Genomic DNA, 12,918 nt, shown 5'->3' with positions numbered 1-12,918 from the left:
AAAGAAACTGATCCCATTCACAATTGCACCAAGAAGCATAAAATACCTAGGAATAAATCTAACCAAAGATGTAAAGGATCTGTATGCTGAAAACTATAGAAAGCTTAGGAAGGAAATTGAAGAAGATTTAAAGAAATGGAAAGACATTCCCTGCTCATGGATTGGAAAAATAAATATTGTCAAAATGTCAATACTACCCAAAGCTATCTACACATTCAATGCAATCCCAATCAAAATTGCACCAGCATTCTTCTCGAAACTAGAACAAGCAATCCTAAAATTCATATGGAACCACAAAAGGCCCCGAATAGCCAAAGGAATTTTGAAGAAGAAGACCAAAGCAGGAGGCATCACAATCCCAGACTTTAGCCTCTACTACAAAGCTGTCATCATCAAGACAGCGTGGTATTGGCACCAAAACAGACACATAGACCAATGGAATAGAATAGAAACCCCAGAACTAGACCCACAAACGTATGGCCAACTCATCTTTGACAAAGCAGGAAAGAACATCCAATGGAAAAAAGACAGCCTCTTTAACAAATGGTGCTGGGAGAACTGGACAGCAACATGCAGAAGGTTGAAACTAGACCACTTTCTCACACCATTCACAAAAATAAACTCAAAATGGATAAAGGACCTAAATGTGAGACAGGAAACCATCAAAACCTTAGAGGAGAAAGCAGGAAAAGACCTCTCTGACCTCAGCCGTAGCAATCTCTTACTAGACACATCCCCAAAGGCAAGGGAATTAAAAGCAAAAGTGAATTACTGGGACCTTATGAAGATAAAAAGCTTCTGCACTGCAAAGGAAACAACCAACAAAACTAAAAGGCAACCAACGGAATGGGAAAAGATATTCGCAAATGACATATCGGACAAAGGGCTAGTATCCAAAATCTATAAAGAACTCACCAAACTCCACACCCGAAAAACAAATAACCCAGTGAAGAAATGGGCAGAAAACATGAATAGACACTTCTCTAAAGAAGACATCCGGATGGCCAACAGGCACATGAAAAGATGTTCAGCGTCGCTCCTTATCAGGGAAATACAAATCAAAACCACACTCAGGTATCACCTCACGCCAGTCAGAGTGGCCAAAATGAACAAATCAGGAGACTATAGATGCTGGAGAGGATGTGGAGAAACGGGAACCCTCTTGCACTGTTGGTGGGAATGCAAATTGGTGCAGCCGCTCTGGAAAGCAGTGTGGAGGTTCCTCAGAAAATTAAAAATAGACCTACCCTATGACCCAGCAATAGCACTGCTAGGAATTTATCCAAGGGATACAGGAGCACTGATGCATAGGGCCACTTGTACCCCAATGTTCATAGCAGCACTCTCAACAATAGCCAAATTATGGAAAGAGCCTAAATGTCCATCAACTGATGAATGGATAAAGAAATTGTGGTTTATATACACAATGGAATATTACGTGGCAATGAGAAAAAATGAAATATGGCCTTTTGTAGCAACGTGGATGGAACTGGAGAGTGTGATGCTAAGTGAAATAAGCCATACAGAGAAAGACAGATACCATATGGTTTCACTCTTATGTGGATCCTGAGAAACTTAACAGGAACCCATGGGGGAGGGGAAGGAAAAAAAAAAAAGAGGTTAGAATGGGAGAGAGCCAAAGCATAAGAGACTGTTAAAAACTGAGAACAAACTGAGGGTTGATGAGGGGTGGGAGGGAGGAGAGAGTGGGTGATGGGTATTGAGGAGGGCACCTTTTGGGATGAGCACTGGGTGTTGTATGGAAACCAATTTGTCAATAAATTTCAGAAAAAAAAAAATAAATTAATTAATTAAAAAAAAATTTTGCATTTTGTAATTCTGTGTAGCCAAAGCACTGCTTTTTATCAGACATAAACACATTTCAAGGCAGAAGTAAGAATTTTCATATAAACTCTGTCATGGTGTTTTCTGTAAGTTCAAGAAAAGAAAAAGTGAAAAAGAAAGTAAAATAATGTGCGTTAAAGTTCAACAAATCTTCAGGTATCGATCAAGTCCGTTTAAAGGAGGAGATGTATAACTTTCACATGTGGATTTAGGAGGGGCAAAAATACTACCGTCATTATTCTAATTATTTTTATTTCAAAAGGGCATGAGAAAAGGGGCAGCAAGTTGTATAAGGCAAATGAATGATGAACCAGAATATATTTGTATTTCTTTTTTTAAAATTTTTTTAATGTTTATTTATTTTTGACAGAGAGAGAGAGAGAGAGAGGCAGAGCATGAGCGAGGGAGGGGCAGAGAGAGAGACACAGAATCTGAGGTCGGCTCCAGGCTCTGAGCTGTCAGCACAGAGCCTGATGCAGGGCTCAAACCCATGAACCGTGAGATCATGACCTGAGCTGAAGTCGGACACTTAACCGACTGAGCCATCCAGGCACCCCTACATTTATATTTCTAAGTAGATAACCCATATTCTCGAAGCAATTCCAAAAAGTCATAGTTATGTATGATCGCAAACTATAAAATCACATTCAATTGTTTGTTCCAAAGTGTTACCTATAATTCAGCCATCAGCCAGGTTGTAGAGGACTTTTATCACAAATAGCAAACAACACACAGCAAATAGCTTCCAGTGTGTACGATTACCAAGATTTTTAAACAATATTACTTCATTTGTATCGTAGTTTTGTTGAAAGAAAAAAGGACCCAGTGGCTATGGCAATACTGGATAGATCAAAGTACTCTGCCCTGAATCCATTACCCAAAGATAGAAGTGTTGAAATGCGATTGTTAATGTACCCACTGCTACTATCATTGTGATATTTCATATATCAGAGTAGTGGGTCTGGACAACCAAACCAATTATGAACCTTGGATGGGCAATCAAAACCCAATAGGGAATAATGCAGGATGGAAATCGCTTCAAATAAGTGTTCAAAATAGCAGAGGAGAAAAGACAGATACATGGAAGTCACAACAAAATACCAGATTTTCTGACAAATACTTGAATGGTATCTACTGATCAATAATACCATTACATTACTTTGCACACTTAACAGTGCTGTAGCAATATTTGTTTGACTTATTTTTCCAACTAAATATAAATATGGACAGAGATAAAGTTTATTTTCATTTTTTAAATGTTAACTTATTTTTTTTAGAGAGAGAGACACACACACAGAGTGAGAGTGGAGGAGGGTCAGAAAGAGAGGGAGACAGAATCTGAAGCAGGCTCCAGGCTCCGAGATGTCAGCACAGAGCCCCATGCAGGACTCGAACCCACCAACTGTGAGATCAGACCTGAGCCAAAGTTGGACGCTTCACTGACTGAGCCACCCAGACGCCCCAATAAAGTGTGTTTTTAAGAGAAATATATAAAATATCATTTTAGGCACAGAGTTTTCTGTTTACGCCTGTGATGGGACTATATGTTTATTTTTGGTTTAGGAGAGAGGGTAGCATTGTGAAAAAGTTACCACCAAATGTATGCACGACTCTGACCATATGACGTCTCAGCTCTAGTCTTCAGTTTCAAGCTTAAGGGCTTGGATGAGTTCTGCTGAAAGGTAGTGGCTATGGAATCCTATAATCCTAGGGCATGCTCTTTAGGAACTCTCAGTGGCCACATGGTTTAAGAGGAGAGCACAGGGCATATGAATTGCCTAGAGCTGCATCTGCTTTGCGAGTACCCATGCCAGCCTTTTTGGAGAACATACCAGAAGAATATGGCATGTCGAGCGTGCTCTTTCCCTCCTCCATTCGCACTTCATTCATTTTAGAGTTCACTGCTTTGTTCTTGTCTGTTACAGACAGAAAGTACGTTCAGGAGACACATGGCATTTTCCGGTAGGACAGAATGACCCCAAGTCTAGCACATTCTTTGCTATGCCTGAATTTTTCCCAATGATTCTTAGAGACAAAAAAAGAATTTCCCTGCATAAAGGCCTATTTTGCTACTAGTAAACTGATTTCTGTAGATTATTATTCAACACTTCGTGGAGATCCAACTGTGTGCCAGGTGGTGTCGGAACACAAAGTTAGTCACATTCCCCACCCAGTGGGCATAATTACAGTCCAAATTAGACAGGTAAATCAAACCAACCCAAACAGTGACAGCTGTCCCCAACACACTGGTCATTTCTTGAGAGTGAAGGAAGCCTTCAGGTGAAGGTCCGAAGGACCACAGCTTCTGGCACTTTATCAGGCCAAATTTATGTTGAACGCCACTGCGTTTTTAAAGCTGTTAGAACTAAAACAGAACCAATAACAGATCTGCGGCCAATCTTCATGATATTTTTACCAAGTGAAAAAAAGAGAGTGATACAGTTAGTGGTACACTATAGCATAATTTATGTTAGTGCCTCTTTAATTGTGTTTGCAGTATTCATAAGGAAGCATTCTGTTTGGATAATTACTCATCTTCAGGAACATGGGTAATTTGGTTCATGAACACTTCAGAAAATTACTCAAAATGTTGCGAGGAGAGAATTTCCTACAAACACTCAGACCTACAAAGTATAAATAAGTGCCCCTTTCATCCTCTCTCCACCAGAATATTTTAAGAAATTTCTTCTAAGTGTTTTTGTACTTTTAAGTTGCTCATGAGACTGTCTTATTTGGCAAAGAGAGAGCAGGCTTATTTTCCTTTTTTTATGTGTACAATTTATTATGCCAAAAAATGATATGTTAAATGTATTTATGATTTTTATGCTAAAAATTATAAATGTTATGACTTAGGGGAAATTAAATATATGATAAAGACACTTATAGGTGATAAATATATTTGAAATGCAAAATAAATAAAATTACTAAATGTCATATCTCTACATATAAAATGATGGGTAGTCATTAACACTTATTTAACAGAACATTGGGTATTATTTATTTGTAAGTGGTTTCATTCTTTCTAATTGTTGACAACCAATAAAAATAGTTTTTAAAATTGTGAATTTTACATAATTTTGTGTAAATATATGTATAAATCTCTTTGTATACGCCATGTTTCAAGATTTGTTCATTGCTATTAGAAATCAACAGGCTAATATTGTCAACCTTTTCAATGTTAACTTATCCATCTAGAATTTATGTTAATTTAATTAGATCATTTCCTCACTTACTTAGGTCATCCAAGTAATCAAAATTGTACTGTGAGTGAAGAATTTTGAAAGTTTTCCACTTTTCCCTTTTAAAACATCTATGCTTTTCTAAGAGCCTTTAGTAAATGGCTTATGAGTGCATTATATTTAAAAGAGAGGTTTTTTTTAATGTTTTTTTATTTATTTTGAGAGAGAGAGAGAGAGAGAGAGAGAGAGAGAGAGAGAGAGCAAGCAGGGAAGGGGCAGAGGGAGAAGGAGAGAGAAAGAATCCCAAGCAGACTCCACTCTGCCAGTACGCAGCCCGACTCAGGGCTCAAAGCACGAATCATGAGATCATGACCTGAATCCTGAGACCATGACCTGAGCTGAAAGCAAGAGTCTGATGCTTAACTGAGCCACCCAGGCGCCCCTAAAGGAGAGGTTTTGACTGACAGAAACACAGACCTTTGCAGATAGGTATGGCTGCGTCCAAACCATAGCTCTGATACTTCATAACTCTGATCTTATCCAGATGCTAGAGCTTTCTGTCCTCCAGTCTCTCTCATATGTAAAATGGGAATAATAATGCGTCATAAAGTTTCTGTGAGAAATAAATTGCATGGTTTTTACAAAGGACTTAACAAATACATAGCACGTACTAGCTATTCGAAGTTTACCAAATTGCTAATGGATGCTGTCGGAGGAGTTCACGGGGAGGACATGACCTCTGGTTGACACTCGAGCTGGACTGGGCAGTCTGAGGCTCCTCGCCCCTTCCCCTGTCCCTGGAATGTATATTCTACGCCTCATTACTACAGTGGGAACCACTTTCAAGGATGCAGCCTTGAGAGAGCAATGTGTTGTTGAGGCTATCTGGACAATATACATGATGGAACTATGTTAAAGCCACTATCTAAACTTTTAAGATTCTGGTGGTGTGGGTGCAGAGATCTGCTCATCTTGTAATCACCCAAGACAAGCCTCATATGTAAATTCCCTTGTTCATTAAACCTTCCCCTTACGAATCTGGAGCGGCCTCCCTCTTTCTTTGGTTTCTACCTGCATGTGGGGTGCTGGTTTCAGACTTCACTTGGGAAGCTTCCAAGGTCACAAACCAAAACATGTAAATATCAGCATCTACTCTAGCTGTAGATAAAACATATACTTTATATTAAAAACATATTTAATAGACATTTCCTTCTATAATTACCTCTACCCTATGCCATTTTTTCTCATTATATTATAGCCATCATGCTAAGAATTTAGTCATTTAAATTATATGCAAATTAAATTTAAATTTTCTTTTCCATAGACATCTAGTAAGCACCTACAGTCAAAAAAGCAATTCTGTATGCTACAAAGGGCATAGAAAAAGGGATCTACTATTGAGAACTGATAGTACAATGCTTTCTGAACTACCTAAGTGCCTTAAACCCTATTCTAACTTGTGTTTTCTCTCTTTGCATTATGCTTAAAGAGTTGATCACAGCCAATTACCTATTATTTATTGAGCATTGATTTTGTTGATCAAACACATTTAGAAAAAAATATATAAACTAGTTATTTGGGAATTTTAGCCAATAAATTGTCAGCCTGTGATAATTTGGCTCGGTTTTGCACTTTTAAATCAGTTTTTGGCATTGGTAGCTATAGTCACTTTGGTAATTAGAGATGAAAGCCAAATTAAGAAGAAGGAATCTATTAATATATAATAATGGCATCAGAGTCACCAATAAATAAAACTCCTCTGAAATCATTAGAGTAGAATATAACTTTAAAAAAATATCTTAACAGGCAATACTCTCACATTTCATTTAGGAAATAAATTAAGGAATTATATTATGTAGTGATTAGGAAATTGATCTTGCATTTTTCCATTTTTAAGCATTCTGTAGCAGAAAAATTATTACTCTGGATTCAAGTTATAGTTTTGCTCTAGAAGCTCAATGAAATTGGGCAGGTCATTTAATCTTTCTTAGTGTCATTTTTTTTCATTTGTAAATTTAGAGAGCCAGACTCATATGTTATATATAAGCTTTCTCCTTTCTTTGACTGACTATGGAATACAAATGATGATGGTATATAGAATAAGATTTTTAGTTTATGACTATATATTTGTTTGTAGGTAAAAGGAAATCCAAGCATAATAGAGGCACATGGGTGACTCAGTTGGTTAAGCATCTCACCCTTGATTTCTGCTCAGGTCATGATCTCACAGTTGTGAGATCCAGCTTTGAATCGGGTTCTGTGCTAGGCATGGAGCCTGATCGGGATTCTCTCTCTACCTCTCTCTCTGACCTTCCCCCACTCATGTATGCATGCTCTCTGTCTCTTAAAAAAAAAAAAAAAGAGGCTTAGAAACAATTACTATTATGACTTCTGATTTCAAAGAAGAAATATGTCTTGTAAATCTACCAAATAATATATTCAAGTAAATGGAGTTAAGACAGAAACATTGAATTAAAGAACACTTTGGCCTTTCTAATATTGAATGAACCTGAAATTACTATACTATACTTAGGTGTTACTGTGATACTTTCTTGAGACACCACCTGTAATTTGAAGAAGATCTACTTAAAGGTCAGATTTTCTGAACATTGATTTTCTTTCTTGTATGAACAATGAATTTTGAAGTTACATTTTATGACCACTCTTTAATATTGCCATTTGCTAATTTCAAGGTGCATTAGGTATAATTATTTTTTTAATAAGGGCAGCAGTAAAAAGTGTATTCAAGTATCAGGCTTCATGGAAGTTACCATATTCCTGCTTCCTCCCTACAGCATTTTCTGTCTCCACTCTGCAACCCTTATTAGCACCAGTTTCTCAATATCACAAGATTCTTAAATACTACTGCTCTATTTCAGGGGTGAGTTAAAGAACAGATTCTTAAGTGTTCTAAGACACTGTTGCTTTAACTCTGATGAATTTAATAACTCCACAATTTATTTTAGAATGACCCCGGATCTTCAGTACAAGTGCTGTAGTTTAAGTAGGAACACTGCTATATTCACCTTTCTGGGAGGTGGTCTTGACAGCTATTTATTAGCGTTATTACGGAAACAGTTATGAGAGCAAAGAGGTACTATATCCTAAATTGGTGGGTGAATCCAGGCAAGAAACAGTTTCCATGGTAGGATGTATGAGATCATTGTGAAACATCAGAAGACCTGATCTGAAGTGGTAAGGAAGGGATGAAGTCAATATCAAACCCGAGAAAGGCAGTATAAAACTGGCCTGCAAAGCTGACATGCTCAAAGGATATGGGTAACCATACGCCAGAGCAGAGAAACTAAGAAAGACACCGAGGTTTTATGTGAGTCTGTAGCAAGTCTGTAGATACATTGGAAGCCTATGGGCACACCCCCATTCTGGTTTACTTGGGCGCATTTTTAATAACGAAAAGGCACCTACGTCACTGATGTCACTTGAGTGGCTGCAAGCCAGTATGAATAACTCAGTTTCATTTAGTATACGGCAGAGTATTAGGTATGTTTAAACAGGGCTCATGTCATTTAATGGTAAAATACTATTTAAATAACAACTGTTTGGGGTGCCTGGATGGCTAAGTGAGTTAAGCCTCCGACTTTTGATCTTGGCTCTGGTTATGATCTCCCAGTTCATGATTTCAAACCCCACATCGGACTCTGCACTGACAGTGAGGAGTCTACTTGGGTGTCTCTATCACCCTCTCTCTCTGTCCCTGTCCCACTCTCTTCTCTCTCTCACTCTCTCAAAAAAATAAAAATATAAATAAACTTTAAAAAAACTTAAAAAAATAACAACTCTTTGTAGAAAAATAAAGTTTCTCCAAAAGTTGATTAAAGAACTTTTAATTCTGCTTTGATCTTGAATGGGGGTTTTAGTCAAAAGGCAATTAATATATAAGCCATACTTTTCTTCACTATGCTTCTTTTAGTTGTCAGCCCTCCTCCATTGTTTTTACTTGCGCACATTCATTCAACATACACATTGAATCCTTGTCATTCTTCAGATTCAAAGCACTGGAAATATAACAATGAACAAAATAAACAATTTCTTTGAGCTTTTTATCTACAGGAATGGTTCTGATGGGCTCTTCTGGAAACCAAACCAAGTTTTTACTTTTTCCTCATGCATTTTCTTATCTATGAAGTATTTCCTTAACAGCCTAGTATTCACGGTAAAATAAACTGATACAATTATTTTAGGACTCTGGACACATAACAGTTTGTTAAATGGGGTGCAGATCATAATGTTTTGTAAATAGCCATGTCAGCTGTTAGCAATTTCTGCATTTTCGAGCATGGGTCAGACATGTATTTATTCTTGGAGGGATTCTATTGATGAGTTCATTTCAATACAGATATAGAAGGTATATATACATCTGTTTTTCTGGGATAGCTCTGACTTAATGAAGTCATCTAAGTGTGGCTGTTTCCACCTTAAATGTTGAAGATATTTTAAAACACATATTGAGTGAATGAGTTGGACACTAGATGTTTCCAGAAATATAATGTTTGTCTTTTTGCTTTAATAAATATGGACTGTGATGGATTTAAAGCAATAGTTGGCCTTTAAGATTTGCTTTTCCTATCTCTGTCCCTAAATCATGCCATTATCAAACATTAGTTTATAAGGACATTGAGAGACAATGTGTCAAGTCAGTGGCACTGGTCAGACTGGGCTTCTTATAGGCTGTTCTGCTCATAGATTTATACTTGAATAAAGGCATTTTATGTAAAGAATATGGAGCCCCCTTGGCATTGCCCTATTGCATTAATTTTTCCCTTTGGGGTCCAGCTCATGATATCATTTAAATTGAGGGAAAAAAAACTTTTGGAAATTAATTTTTCATTATAATTATTGCTTTCTTTGGACCACAAAAGGTCACACTATATCTAGGGTCAAATTTTGTTCTGGAAGATGAGAAGTGCACCATTAAAAGTACTTCTGAGAAGAGAATGGGACAGGCACTGACTATAAAGAAGCAGACAAACTGCTCTTTTTTTCTGGGGACCTGGGGCAGTTGTTCCTAAGCTCAACTTGAGCAAGACAGTTTGGAACAGGGTTTTTACCCTGGCATTGGATAATTATTCATTGTGGAAGGCAATTCCGTGCATTGTAAGATGTTACTAAGGATGCTGCTGGGTACCAGTATTACCACATCCTCCCAGTCATGATAATCAAAAGGGCTCCAGACATTGTCAAATGTTTCCTGGAAAACTAAATAGTCCTCAGCTGTGAAGGACTGGATTGGAGAAATTCTTGGGGAGCTAATTGGTGCCTAAAAAATTCACGGCATTAAGAAAGAGAATTCATTAAGGAGACTCTATGTGGATAGATGGAGAAGTGGCCGATAGTCTCTACAATGGGTATTTATTTTTTTAAGACTTAATATTTTTTTAGAACGGTTTTAAGTTGACAACAAAATTGAGAGGGAGATAAAGTGATTTCCCATTTACTCCCTGTCCCCATATGTGCATAGCCTCCCCTGTTATAAACATCACTCATGAGAATGGTGCATTTTTTTTCTTTTTCTTTTTTTTTTTTTTACCAAGGATGAACCTACATTGACACATCATAATCACCCAAAGTCCATAGTTTACCTGAGGGCTCCCTCTTGGTGTTGCACACTCTATGTCTTCAAATGAGTGTATAATACCATATATTCATCGTTATACTATCATACAGAGTATTTTCATTGCCTTAAGAGTCCTTTGTGCTCTACCTTTCATCTCTCCCTTAACCCCTGATCTTTTTTATCATCTCCCTAATTTTTCCTTTTCTCGAATGGCATATCATTGAAATCATACAGTCGTAGCCTTCTTACATTGGCTTCTTTCACTTAATACTATGCATTGAAAGCTCCTCCATGAGGTTTCGTGGCTTGTTAGCTCATTTCTCTTCAGTGCTGAATGATATTCCACTGTCTGGATGTACTATAATTTATTTATCCATTCACCTACTGAAGGACATCCTGGTTGCTTCTAATTTTGGCAATTATGAATAAAGCTGCTACAAACATGTGTACAGGTTTTTGTCTGAACATAAATTTTCACCTATTTTGGATAAATACCAAGGGACACAATTGCTGGATCATATGGTAAGACTATGTTTAGCAAACTGTCTTCCAAAGTGGCTGTATGGTGCTATGCATTATTCAAGGTTGGGTTTTCTTTTATGTTTTATTGTGTCTCTATTATTCTCAATCTTTCAGTATGCTTTATGCTTTATTGAACACCTCTGCTTGAGCTCTGAGCAATTAAGGTGGGTGGCTGTGTTTTAGGCTTCAGGTGAAGTGATACAGAAAGAAGGTACAGCCTTGAGTAGGCATTTATAAGATGGCGAAAGTAACTGCCAGGAGAGAGTAGTACAAGGTGGTGTTGGGATTACAAACAATCAACAGGTCTTACATGTGAAACATGCCTGCATTTCTCAGGCATCCTGTTATCCCTAGTAGCAAATGCATTGGGATATTAGACTATGGTTTATTGTGTGGATGTAGGTGGAAATAGAAGGGAAAACTTACTGCTGGTGAACTAGAGAAATTAAAACTATTTGGTTACTAACGATTACAGAGTTTCTCAACATCTTTTTCTTCTTTCCCTTCCCTTCCCTTCCCTTCCCTTTCCTTTCCTTTCCTTTTTTTTTTTTTTTTTTTAAATTTTTTTTTTCAATGTTTATTTATTTTTGGGACAGAGAGAGACAGAGCATGAACGGGGGAGGGGCAGAGAGAGAGGGAGACACAGAACCGGAAACAGGCTCCAGGCTCCGAGCCATCAGCCCAGAGCCCGACGCGGGGCTCGAACTCACGGACCGCGAGATCGTGACCTGGCTGAAGTCGGACGCTTAACCGACTGCGCCACCCAGGCGCCCCTCCTTTCCTTTTTTTAAGTAGGTTTTTGCCCAGCATGGAGCTCAACACTAGGCTTGAACTCATTACCCTGAGATCAAGACCTGAGCTGAGATCAAGAATCAGATGCTTAACCTACTGAGCTACCCAGGCGCCCCTCAACATCTTATTCTAATGAAGAAAATGAGAATCCGTGGATCCTGGAGAAGAAAAGTGGCATTGAAAGGACATAGGATATTAAGGAGAAGTCCTTCAGTTCACCTTAAATTTGACAATTTTTCTAGAGTCTGATGTTTCAGTTGAAGATAATTAAAAGAAGAAACCACAGAATAGAAATTCTCAGGAAATTCACACAAAAATATAAAATATAAATAAACAGTTATGATAATGTGAGTAAAGTGATTTTAGGTTTTCTTGATCAGAGGATGAATTATACATTTAGGAAAACAATTTAGGCAACATGAATCCAGTACCTACAAGTGGTCATATTTTTGAACTAAGTTATTCAACCTCTAATAGCCTAAGGATAAAATCTCTACCATGTCCAAAGCACTTTGGAAAAAGATTTTCACATTGAAGCGTTTTTAATAAAAATAAAAATTACAGAAAAACAGCTAATGTCTAAGTATAAGAAAATTGTTAAATGTATTAGAGTGCATTCCATGTAATCAATGAAATTATGAAGTTTATATTTGTAAAATTAGTGACAATGTAAAATACTACTTTCCAATATAAGACAAGTTGAAATATGCCAAATAGTATTATGTCAAGCCATGTTAGGAAAAAAATAGATGCATGAAAGATTGAAGAAAATGTGCCAAAGTATTCAAAAGTAGTGTCTGTCTGACTGATAGGGTATGGATATTTCTAATTTTTAGAATTCAGGAATTTGGGAATAGTAAGTATTAATATACCATAAAACATGTGCAGAAATGTTATTTCATTTTTCTATCTCATTTATATATTATCAGGTCAAGTTCATCCGTTGACTTCCTCAGTTTTAGGGAGGTTATCAAAGCAAGCAACAGGTATTAAGTACATATTTAT

Source organism: Prionailurus bengalensis, chromosome C2 (genome assembly GCF_016509475.1).
Source record: "Prionailurus bengalensis isolate Pbe53 chromosome C2, Fcat_Pben_1.1_paternal_pri, whole genome shotgun sequence".
Taxonomy (NCBI): domain Eukaryota; kingdom Metazoa; phylum Chordata; class Mammalia; order Carnivora; family Felidae; genus Prionailurus; species Prionailurus bengalensis.
The sequence above is the reverse complement of the archived record's forward strand: the minus strand, read 5'-3'. Positions refer to the sequence as shown.